The sequence below is a fragment of the Drosophila serrata genome, unplaced genomic scaffold (genome assembly GCF_035046125.1).
Source record: "Drosophila serrata isolate PLE 108 unplaced genomic scaffold, ASM3504612v1 contig_240, whole genome shotgun sequence".
In the NCBI taxonomy this organism is placed as follows: domain Eukaryota; kingdom Metazoa; phylum Arthropoda; class Insecta; order Diptera; family Drosophilidae; genus Drosophila; species Drosophila serrata.
The window spans coordinates 10152652-10165277 of NW_028257138.1; the positions used below are offsets into that span (position 1 = coordinate 10152652).

At 40.8% G+C, this 12626-nt stretch overlaps 1 long non-coding RNA gene across 2 annotated transcripts; it reads left to right on the forward strand.

Moving 5' to 3' along the window:
* The first annotated feature begins 918 nt into the window (after positions 1–918).
* Positions 919–2394, forward strand: LOC147644055 (uncharacterized). 2 transcript variants are annotated; one of them, XR_015271314.1, is made up of 3 exons: positions 919–1059; positions 1343–1632; positions 1696–2394. It is a non-coding gene; the product is annotated as an uncharacterized LOC147644055 (long non-coding RNA). The 2 variants fall into 2 exon arrangements; XR_015271313.1 differs by having other exon boundaries at positions 955–1185.
* Positions 2395–12626: the final 10232 nt, after the last annotated feature.

Consider the following 12626-nt stretch of genomic DNA (forward strand, 5'->3'; position numbering starts at 1 on the left):
CTACTTTATCATCCCTAACTCAGTTGGCTCATTTGTTTGTTGAGCAATTAAGATGGACCGATCCGCTGCGATTTCGATCTGTTTTGTTCGGTGAGGCGACCAAAAAGGTTTTCCATTCATCCATCGACCAGAAGTGCAGAACTCGAACTCGGAACTGTTAGCGGCGGAGTGGTGGCATCCATTTGGTAATTTGCCAGGACAAGAACAACAAGAACATAAGTTTCCTACTTTGTATTTAAAAGCGAGGGTCCACTCGTAATTTGTCCGCCAGACGTTGGCTCTGCCTCTACTTTTCCACATTATCATTTTCTTAGCGTTTTATTATTTTTTTTTTTTTGTTTTTGCAATTAAACGCAATTGCGTTGGGCCACTCTCTGGACCCCATCCCCCTTCGTCCTGTGAAGCGCTTGGCACATCCTGGACTTTCCTTCGCGACGCGACGACGCCATCGACATGGTCGCCTGTCGCGCTTTTAAAACTGTTTCCTGTGCGCTAAATGGCGTTTTTGTGTTGGATCCCATCTCGTCTTCTCTTTGCCTTTCCCCCTGATCCTGCAGCTACTCCTTTTTCTTGTTTTTGTTTTCCATCCAGGCCAAAAAGGAGCTGGGGCGAGCGACCACTGCAGGCGACGATAGTTTATGTCTCTATGTACCCAGCAAAAATGGCGACATTAAATGAGCAAAAAACTTTTTTTATATCATTTCTTTGCACTCCACAAAGTTCTCGGCGAAGGCATACACTGGAAAAATAATATTAGAGATAGGGAATTAAGAGAAGTATTCCAATATTAATAGACTCTTGAAAGGTATTATAGTTTCAGTCAGAAGCTTTAAATTAAGTGATTGAATTAATCCTACCCTATCAATCAAATATATTCTTGATCAGCATCAGCAGCTGAATCGATCTGGCTATGAAAATAAACTCAACATTTTTTAAATTTTTTGAAAATTGACCAAAAATTTTAAGTTGTAAATTGAGTATTCAGATTTGTTAGCCTAACTAAAAATTACATAGAACCGCTTTCCGAATTAAATTTTATGAATTTTTGATTAAGTTATGGTATTTTCAAATTTGGAGTATCATATAAAAATACCAAAGTTATAATTTGTGATTCAAACTAGATAACTCATCTTACTAGGAAATGAAATTAATCAGTTTTACAAACTAAATCTCTTAAAATATAAAGTTGGTATTTAAGCAAGATTACTATATATATTCTTTCTAAATTTATAAAACAAATTTCACCAAAGATTTTCCCTTTCTCTTTTAATAATATTTTTCCACTGTGCACTTCTGGTTGCATTTCTTAAACAATTAAAACTTTGCTCGTCTACCTACAAAGTTGCCAATTTGGATAACCTCTAAACCAGAACCAATGACAGAGGGGCCGAGGAAACCAGGGTGCAGGCAGTATGAATGAAAAAGCGAAAAAGAAAAACCCAAGCGACAATGAAAATGAAAAACTTTAGCGCAGAGCAGTCAAAACCAATTTGGAGAATTTAATTAAAATTGCAAAACTTTGGCAACTGATTAAATTTCCCAACAAGAGCGTGAGCTTGCTGCTGCTGCTGCTGGCCAGGTAAAAAGCTTAAAACAAGCTACCAAAAAAAATATATAGAGAAAAAAACTGTGGTACGACAAGTTTAAATTTTTAAACAAGCTAGGGGAAAAATCTACATTCGCTTTCGTTTGCAGTGAAATGTTTCAGGAGCAGAAAAACACACAAAAAAATGTATATATATATATGTATATATAAAATATGGCAGCCTGGGCAGGACGAGAATTTAAACCGTCCCAAAAACAGAAGGACGCCAGTGTAGGTGGTTGTGGATGTGCTGCTCCTGCTGCTGTTGAAGCTCTGGCGATGGCAGCCATCATCATCATCAGCAGGAGCGGCAGGAGCGGCAACAGAGGGACCAGCAAACGACAGACGACGACTGGCAAAGTTTCCCCAATTTAATTTCATCGTACTCCCGGGTGTGCGTTGAACTAACGAATGGAACGAAGGCCCCGAGATCGGACTGGGGACTGCAGGACGCAGGTCGCAGAACGCAGGAAACAGGACGCAGGACAGGGGACGCAGGACGCAGGACGAGGAAGCAGACATCCATCGCCCGGCAATCACGTAGACGACCCCCATTCTCCACCAGCAAAAATTGTACCCTTCAGGGGTGGCTCTCCAATAGCTGGGTATGCCGGCCATGTCCGGGTTCTGGGGATTGAGGCATCGAAATCGGGGAGGAGCTGTAGCAGGACTCTGTTATTTTAATGAAAATTGGAAAGTGCTCCGAGTGCTCCTCGGTGCTCCCCCCCCCCAACCGCCAGTTCCTGCTCTAGTTACGCTCCTGTGACCATCGCATTAATTTTAAGATGTCTTAGTGGGCACTTGGCACTTTATGCTTTCACTTGATTTGTGTTTTTATTAGGAATTAGATTTAAAGCTTTGTTGATTAAAAATATTGCAGTAAGAGGAATAGGCATTTAGAAACTTTTTAAATAAACGCTGAACTTTCATAAGATATATTAATAACTTATTCTACATGATAAACAATTAAATTTAAATTAATTCATAAAGATATACGGTCATGTCAGTTGCACGAAACCGCAAATGAATTTGTATCTAAAACTCCCTTAAAAAATATCCCTGGAAACTACAAAAGAATTAAAAAACATAAAATGACAAATAAATTCGTAATAAATAAATGTACCCCTTGGTTTGCTCTCATCTTCCCCCTGTCAACCGCAGAAAGCTCATCTGTAGCCCATCCTCCTTGAATTCGTGATTCCTGGCCAACAGCTAATTAGCACCCATAAAACGCACATAAATACGCTAAGGCCAATAAATTATAAATTATGACTATTGCGCCAGCACCCACACCTAAGGTTAAGTATTGCCAAACCGCAGACAGACCGGCAACAGTTTCATAAAATTTCCACTCGAGTGCGCAGAATCTCTGTGAAAAAAAGGACGATGATGGTGGTGGTGTAGAAGCCGAATCAGACTTAAGGCGGATGCATGAAACAGTGCGATGACTTCCGGTATTAACTAATTTTTTGCGCCCCCTGGGCGTGCATCTTTTTTAAAGCCTCTTGCGCCAAGGTTGAAGGAAAAAATCCCCATCCTGTGCGATCCTTTCCCTGGAGTGGCCCTGCCAAGTGGCGATGTGGGGGGGGGGAAGAATGGGGCGAACTAATCCCTAGCACTCATGATGCCTTTGGCAAATACTTTGCACCGCCGACTGCGCGACGAATTGGAAGCAATCCGATGTCTGTCTGCACACAGACTCCACTTTGGGGGTGGCACTGTGCCTGTGCTACCCTTCGCGAGGTCGGAGTCGGTGGTGCATGGGCGTTGCTCTTGGCCGGGGGTTGCAAAAAAAAAAAAGGAAAGAAATCTTAAACAAAGTATCAGGCCGCGGCAGTCAAGCAGCCAAGCGAATGTCCCCTCAAACCCAGGGAACTCTCGAGGCCACTCGTCACTCCGCTTCGTATCCAAAGAGCAGATTTCTATGGAACTTCGGTGGAGTTTTGGGGGCCAGAATAGGCGGCAGCTTGGAGTCAGTTGCAGTCAAGTGAGTCTAAGACCAAAGACGGGGAGTTAGTTCAGGGCCTAAAGCTGACTTTAGCCACATAAAGCTGTCAGAATATCGGAAAATCTTAGCTTAGGCAAGTCCTTTTCGAAAGGAGACTTCAAAAGATATGGTACCTTTCTTTACATTGAAATATCCACTTACCTATCCAATATTTAAACTAAAAAAATATCTTTATTATCTTTCTGTGGATCCAAAAAAATATCCAGTCATTTTCCTACATTTTTCTTTAAACATTTAGTCTTTTCTTCTTGGCACTTTGCGATTCACTGAACGGAAAAATTATAGACAACTAATCGATGTGGCGTCTCTGTATATAAACTTGGCCAATACATCTCCTTCTGGATCAAGTTGGCAAAGGTGTTTGCGCTTGTTTCACCAACAATTTGCTGGTCTAATGGCCCAAAGACGGGTACGGGAAAATAGGCTGGCAAATGTTTTCCACTTGGCCAACACCAACAAAAGTCTTTGTGACGGCCTTATGGGGTTTCCCTCCGCTTTTTGGTTGTTTGTTTGCTTTTGTTAGTCGGTGTAAAGCGCGAACTTTTTGGCTGTATATTTATATTTTTCACTTTTTTTATTTGTAACTTTTCTGCAGTAGGAGAAACTTTTTTGGGGAAAACATTTAGCCAAAGTTAACATGAGGATGGGAGGGCATATGTTTTTAAAATCAGGTATTTATGTTACTACATTAATTTGAAAGGAAAAACTGTGAATAAACCGAATACTATGACTTTGATTTTAGTGAAAATATATACAATTATTTTAGCCTAAAGTGCTTTCAATAAATGATAAATGGTATTACGAAAAATAATACCCCTATCCAATCAACTCGGGACAACCATTAGGCAAAATCAAACCAAACGCAACCTCAGGGATACTTTTCTTAATGTTTTCTTGTTATTTTTTTTATGAATGAACCAACAACACATAGTGGCAATTCATTAGAAAATTTCACAATACAATATAATACAGAAAAAAGAAAGTGGATGCAGGAAAAGGTGAAGTAGACGGAGCGGATTACTGGCAATAATAAACAAACAGCATTTGACTCTTGGTCTGAGTTTCAATTTTGAGTTTCAGGTACTCGGTGGGGGAAACGGACGATTCACGTGAAATATAGTGTGTGTTCGATCCGTATGTCGAACAATGCCCAATGACGAATGACGCATTATTCCTGACGTCGAATTGTGTCACTGACAGCCGTATATTCAGGGACATTTTACCCCGCATCCTGGGTCCTGGAATCTTCGTTCCCGCTCCTGTTTTTTGCACCCACACACACAGGCAGCAAACGCTGTAAACAATAAATAATGCCAATGTCATGTTGTTTAAGGTGTACGTATACCTTCATAGGCCCTGACATAATGCGCAATCATTCACTTTGGGCCGACCTGACACTTCTACTTGCCCCCGACCATGAAAGTGTGAAAAATGCATGTGAACAGTTTGATTGATTTTTACTCGATTTTTCCATGTTTGCCAAACCTCAAAAATCAATTTCAACGGTGACGGAATGGTGAATCTATGCTATACGGCTGGGAAGTATTATATTTTCTACATAATGAAACAGCAAAAAGTCAGCTGAATATTAAATATGAAATACTTGATTTCTCTTAAGGAGCTGTTCTAAATTTCGAGAGGATCTACTCCTGATTTCTAAATTTATTATTAATACCCTGACATATTTATTTTATTTCCAGCATTACAACCTTTTTTCTTGCATATATTTTTTTCTTTAATATCTTTCCTGATTTAAATTTATATATATTTTTCTTTATTTTTAAATAGAAATTTCACATTTACACTTGAACTCCGTTGGCAGTCGAGCGCTAACTGGGAAGGAGTTTACTTTGGGGGGTTGGGGAGGCAGAGAACGCCTGTCAGTCAGTTAGACATCGGCGGGAACGTCATCGTTGAGGCACAAGAACAAAAGGACTTCCGGTGACGTTTAAATGCGTGGCATGTCACGGCACAGCGGCAGACAGCAGCATCCTGGCTGAAGCCATGAGTCTGAGGGTCCCGAGTCCTGATTCCTGGCAGCAGCGGCGTGTGTCCTGGCAGGAAACCCACCGCCAGATCCCAGCTCCGGGGGTTGTCCCCCTCAACTTGCATACGGCTTATGCATATTTTTGGGTGGAATTCCCAGTAAAAAAGCAAGTAAAACAAAAACATCAAACTTTTTGCGTTGATTACTATTAACTAATGAAGCAGCTGCCGCTGCCACCCCCTTGAGGCAAGTTCAAGTACACACATGTTGTGGGGCACGCCTACCATTTCGATTGAGCCAGGCAGCCGAGCAGAAGTCGCAAGTACATATCAAGTTATTAATTTCATGAAGTGCCAGGCACATCAATGTCTTCCTCCCGTAGAGGCATCAACAATGGGGACTTTCTGTCACCGCCTAACAAGATCTGCACCACGCTCCAAGGACGACGACGAGGACGAGCAGGAGGATGTTAACTTGAAGCTGGGATTGGGGGACACATCACATCATCACGTATGGTTACGCACATTGTTCGTGCGCAGCGCAAAATGCTGTCGAAAATTAAAATTCAGAGACCCTTCTACTTAACTTACCTTGCCTTAGCCCTTGTATGCACCAAGAGAAAATTGTAGAGGTATTTAAAATTTAAGATAAGTAACTAACTAAGGAAAGTTCAAGCATTGCTTAACATACGCTTAAAATAATTCCATTCTTTAAATCAATTTTTATTTAGATTCCTTTTAAGTTCCTCTTTTAATTGTTCTTATATTTCAAGAAAGGATAATGCAAATTCTTAATAGTAAAATTCCTTTAATTTCACTCGCCTAAAAAAACCATTTTCCTATCCCCTTAAATAATTATTGTTTTTCCCCCAGTGTACCCTTCCAGGAGGTGGGTGAAAAGTGAAGCAAAACAACGACGTGATTGCATTACACAATCAAAACAGGCACAGCCAGCCCTTTGGATCGCAGAGGGTAGCATAGTAGCCCTTCGTTCCCTTTTGCCCCGTCAATCCCCGAACTCGGATCCGGCGAAAAATCAAAGCCCGGGCCACTATAGCACTAAAGTAATAGACCAACCGACCCACCGACCGACGGAGCAACCCAACCGAATGTTGAAACGTGTGCGTGGGCGTTGCAACTGCTACGCCCCATCATCAGAATCCAATCAAATTAACAACAACAGGCCGCAGAAGCAGCAACAGAGCTACAGAGCTATAGGATTTGGGTGGAATAGGAATTGGTAGAGCGTCTGGTCTCATGAAGCCCCTGATGAACCCGGATCCCCTCGGTCCAGGCCGCCTGTCGATGGTACGTTAATTTCAATTTGATTTCCGCGCCGGAGTACGCAAAGGGGGGTGGAGGAAAACGAAACGTCTGAGCAACAATTATACGGCAACTTCATTAGGTCAACATGGAGAGAGAGAGCTGAGGCTGAGGTTGAAGGGGCGGCGGACTGGTTGGTTTTGCGGCTTACGCAACGGCCCAACGTTGATGAGGGGGGCGGATGCGCAAGGGGTAGATTAATCAGGGTAAAACTATTAATTAAATACCAATTCATTTCCGCAAATTCAAAGCACACACACACCCCCGTATACAACTCTGCCACAGATGCGGTCCTTTGTGCGGGGTTTAGCTGTATTTCTATTTAAGGCAGCCAGCCCAGCGGTGAGTTGAGTGGTTGGTTTGATTTTGGGGCCAGGATGTAGGATTTTGATTTGAAAATTGGTCCTGATATTAGGTTGCAATGTGCCAAAATATATGTGGCTTTCACTTACCAAAGCCTAAGAGGTCTTAGAATGCTATTAACTTACAAGTAACCCAGCAGCACAGAGGTCCTAAAAGTCTGCTACACTTGCAAAATAATAAAAACCTTGTTTCATTTGTAATAAATACATAATAAAATATAGAATGCATCACTTTATGAACAGACATGATATGTCTGAAGTCCCTTGTGTGGGCTGTACTTCTATTTTTATTAGCAAACCTGATTCAGCATTAAATTAGGCAAATCTGAAACCCATAAATAGCCCTCATACCAGCATCAGATGAGACATAAAGTATCCAACTCCCAATGCCCCCAAGCATTGTAATAGAGTAAAAAAAAAATGGAGAAAAATGCAGATGAACGGGGAAAATGTGGCAACAAAAAAACAAAAATTGTCATAATAAAATCCCCAAGCTTATCAGTAAGCGCAGCAGCAGTCAGGGTATTAACAAAAAAAACAAAAAGCCGGCGGAGACCCCGAACAGGCAAAATAAAAATTATATACCGCAAAAGGATTTAGGACCAAAAACAGGAGACAGGAGAGACAGGAGAGAACTGGCTGCAGCTTTGCTCATCCGGTGTGTCAACAATTCCCAAGCTTCAACGCTTTGATGTCGCCCGTGGAGCTGGAAGCCTGGAGTCCTGGCAACGAGAAGGACTAAGGCCCAGCCAGACACTGGTGTCATCCACTCAGATGACGCTGATGGCATCATTAACGCATATTCCGGACTGCCTTTCGGGCACAACCAGACACCGAACCGTCGAGGCGACGGGTCCCGGGGAATCGGTCCCGTTTCCGGCTTTTGAAGTTCGAGCGTCAGGCTTTTAATTTTCTTTGTCTTCTCGCTGACGTTTGGGGCCAAAGGGTGCAAATTAATCGAAGGCTTAATTAGCACACACACACTCACACACAAGGACTCCCGGACTCGTTGAGCGGCGCCAACGTGGCGTATGATTAATAAACAGCTCCCTTGGCGGATGAATCCCCCAACGCTGATTTATGCTGTGTGCAGCAATTAAGGGGCATCGATGAAGGTGAAGGTTGTCAATATACGGCAGGCAGGCAGGTGGCAAGGATCCAGCGGTGGCTTCACCTCCATCTCCTGGCTAGCTAGCACCTTTTTATGAGTACTGCGGCAGCGTAGTTGGTTTGCCACTTAATGTGCTTTGCCCACTAATTAGGTTGTTTTGCCGGCTGCCGTCACATTTCAAGTGCTGAAACAGGTGACAAAAAGGTGACGCCAAGACCAGGAGCAGCTGCAGCGGTGGTGCCTCTGCGAAAATAATAACAACAACTGCACTTGAAGCTAACACTTTCGAGCTGCATCCAAGGAAATGGGTAATTGTTAGCATTGGGCTAAAGGGGTTAAGGAATACTCTACCCTCGGGTAATTATAACTCACACAATCGGAGCTTACATTTTAAGTATACATACATAAATGTATTCTAAGATTATTAAGCAATCTTACTTAATGATAATAATAAAGAATTTCTATTGAATGAGCTTGATAGTTAAAGCAATTGTTTAATTCATGATTACACTTTATAGTCGGCTTATCAGTTAGCTAAACCTTTAGCAAGACGTACAATTTAATTGCAAAATAATACTATTTAAGTGTGCAATTAGGATTATCAATCAACAAGGTAACTCGGCCAAGAAACTCAATAATCAAGGTACTTCAATATTTGTTTACCCAAACGATAAGGATCAGATTAGGTTTCGCAGGTGGCAACCAACCTAAACTTTGCATAAATTTAAATATTACTCTTTGATTAGATTTAATAGCTTTAATAATTTTTAATTTTAGAAAAGTGAAGAGGCACTCTGACTGTCTGATATGCCCCAAACGAAACTCATCTGGCATCTTGGCTTTTTAATTTGAAAGGCAAGATGACTTTCCATGAAAGTGCAGCAGTAACTTGTTAGAAGCGCGTTTTCCATACAACAACAACATCAACTACAACAACAACAATATAAGCAGCAAAAGAAGAGTAGACTCAAAGTGAAAAATGTTTTAATTACTCATCTCAAGGCGAATCCGCAAACCTACTTTCCCTCTCTCACGATTGATTAAATTAATAAAGTTGTAAAGGTACAAAAATTTGGATTTTTAATTATAGAAAACAGGCTTTTAACTTTAACTAATTAAATGAAAAGTATTACAAAATATTGTAGTTTATACATGATGTTGACTCATTGAAAATATCACTTTAAATATTCTGAAATACTTATATTTATGTACAAGGGATCCACTCTAAATAGTACTGTGGATCGTATATAAATTTATATTTATATTTTTATATATTTATTTTTTCTTAACCTGTCGAATCCCAGATTAGCTAAAACAGTAGCACACAAAGGTCTTTTGACAATTGTTTGTTGGAACACTCGAATGCCTCCTCTTTCTGGCATATTCTCCTCCTGCGCCGCCGTTGTGTGCTAAATAGTTCCCCCAGGGCCGAATCCACTCGAGTCGTGCTAATGAGAACACCCCAGTGACAAGGAGACTCCGGCAAGGACGAGCTCTACGCTAAAGGATGCTTCTAATGCAGGGGAGAGCGAGCGCTGCATTATGCAAATACTCGCAAAAGGCGAAACAATTTTTGCACTGCAGTGGCGAAGTGGAGTGGTCCCGTCCAAAGTCCTGCCCGAGCAGAAGACAAGGAGGTGTGCAGATCCTTAGCCAGGAGCCGGCGGCAATGCAGCGTGTTCCATTTGCACACATTTCGACAGGGCAATTAATTATGCTAAATTCGTTTAGAGAAATGCAAAGCATTGCACAAAGGCTAAGGGTAAGTCTCAGAGTTCATTGTATGAACCAAGAACTTTATTATTTTTAATATTTTTTAATTATTCGATAAGACAATAAGGCAAAGGTATTACTTAGATTATTATTATTATTATTCATTATTAAAAGAGATTTAATATTTATATTTATTAATACACTAACAAAGCAACAAAGACATTACTGGAAAGCTATATTGATTCAGCATTATCAACCTTTACTTAGTTTCAATTGAAAGTGAAAATTAATAAAGGTTTTCTAGTTTAACTTCACAAGCTATATAATAAATTTAAACAATAGCGAATAAACTAAATTATTTTTTTGTCAAAGATTGTACAATTACATATTATTAATCCTGCTTTTAAGCTTCATCTAAAGTTCAAAGGCTAAATAAATAAAACCTTTTGTAAGCAATATCATAAACCCATTAATCTTTACCGTTTACCACTCGAAACACTTGGCAATTCATCCCTGAAAATATTATATTATATAAGGGTCTGGGACCAGCAAAACTTGGCGCCCGGAACCACCTTTTTGACCAGCAACCATTGGATGACTTTTAAGTGGGTCTAAGGCTCAGATCTCCGTACTGGCAAAGAGGCTGCTGGCCTGACATTTGCGCTGGCCATGCGCAATTAATTACAAAAGTGTTTGCGGACAAATGGCGTCCAGCAACATGGGCACATGGGGTACACGTGGTCGCTTCGGTGTTTATCCTGTGAACCCCAACTGGACATGGCCATGGGAAATGTTGATGATGATGACGACGACGACGACGACGACGATGTGGAGGGCATTTCTTTTCGCCGGCTCGCCACCAGCTCGACAGCGTTTATGTGGGCTCAAGTGGTACGGAGAGACCCCGAGAGAAGCGGCAGGCTCTTTGCTTTGAGGTTATTTGCTTTTAATGACTCGCAAACTACACTCACACCCACACTCACACCCACACCCCATGTCCATCCTGCACACGCAGTGGTTGTGCCACATGGCGTATGCGTCATGTGTGTGTATGTTGCCTAAGTGTTTTCAGATATCGCGCATCAGTAGCCAACGACAGCATGTGCCCTGTGTCCCATGGTTTGTTGACTTTTAGACGCTGTTTGTTTGTCAGCACAATTTTGTTTTCTTTTTCTGATTTTCTAGTTTTTTTTTTTTTTTTTTTGCCCACATATTTTTTTCTGTACTTTTTGGCTTTTCATCTTGGCATCGGCGCAGCAGACAAGCAGCAGCAGGACCCATAAATGAGCTTTGAAGTTTGCATATGAGAGTGCAATGCATTCGCACTGGCTGGAAGGGATAATGCGGCGCAATTATAGACAGGGGCCGGGAAGTCCTTCCCCCCCAAACCTTCGGTTATATCCTTGAAAATAAATTGTTTTGTTAATTATTTATGGTTGGTTTAATGAGTGTGTACTCCGCGAACTGCTCTGTACTGTACTCGGGCGGCTCTGGCAATCCCTTCGTTTGGGGCGTCGACATTCACGAGTTTGTTATACTTTTGCATTTTGCAATTATTTTAATGAGTTTTGCATTTAAGCGATTTTATGCAATCATCGTCATTCGCGATAGTGTTGGATGCCAAAAGGGATATATGTACATATGTGCGCATAAATACAGAGTATACAATATAATTGCCGCTTTTGCTTCATTAAAAAATAAATCTTTTTTACGGCCGGGCAGACTCATTAAAAAGTTTAACAATTTGTATGGCGATATGATGCATAAAGTATCTCTTTGAATTTACGGGCAATACTTTTTGATATTATATATTGTATTTAAAAATTAAGTTATCTATATTTTCATAAAGCTAAAGTTCTACTACAATTCTCTATCAATTAAGTTTTTTACAAGTCTCATACTTGGTATTCTTTTAAATTACTTAAAACTACCCATTTATTAACCAAATATTAGCCCCATTTTAGGCCATACTTTCCTTGCTAAATAACCATTTTATATTCCCATTGATTTGAACGATAAGAAACCCTAATTACCTCTCACCAAGAGGCACCATTTATGATAACAATTCAAAACACTTCCTCCACATGTGGTCCTAATATTCAAAACACTTTTCCTCAAGGTAATCAGTCACTCTTCTGTGCCGTGAAGGGCTATATAAACGATTCAAAAATAGACCTTTGAGTTTCCTAACCCAGTATCAGTCCCTGTTTGGGGTCTGCATGAAATTATTTCCTCTACGCCTTGGTACAAATTCATAAATATTGTATATAACGTACTCGTCAATGGAAGCTCATTTTACTAATCGCTTGCCTGCGATTAGAACCAATTAATATACCTTTTAAGATATGCAATGAAAAACACTGAACTTGTACTTCGTAGTGCAAATATCAGTATTTCCCTGGTCTTTTGGTCTATCGTTAAGCCGTTTTATTGACTCCTCAAGCCCAAGCACAAGCCTCTTGACCACCAAAGCTGATTGCTTATCAGTCAAAATCCGCAAGGGGTTCTCCTATAAAAGCCACCCAAAATTCCTAAGAA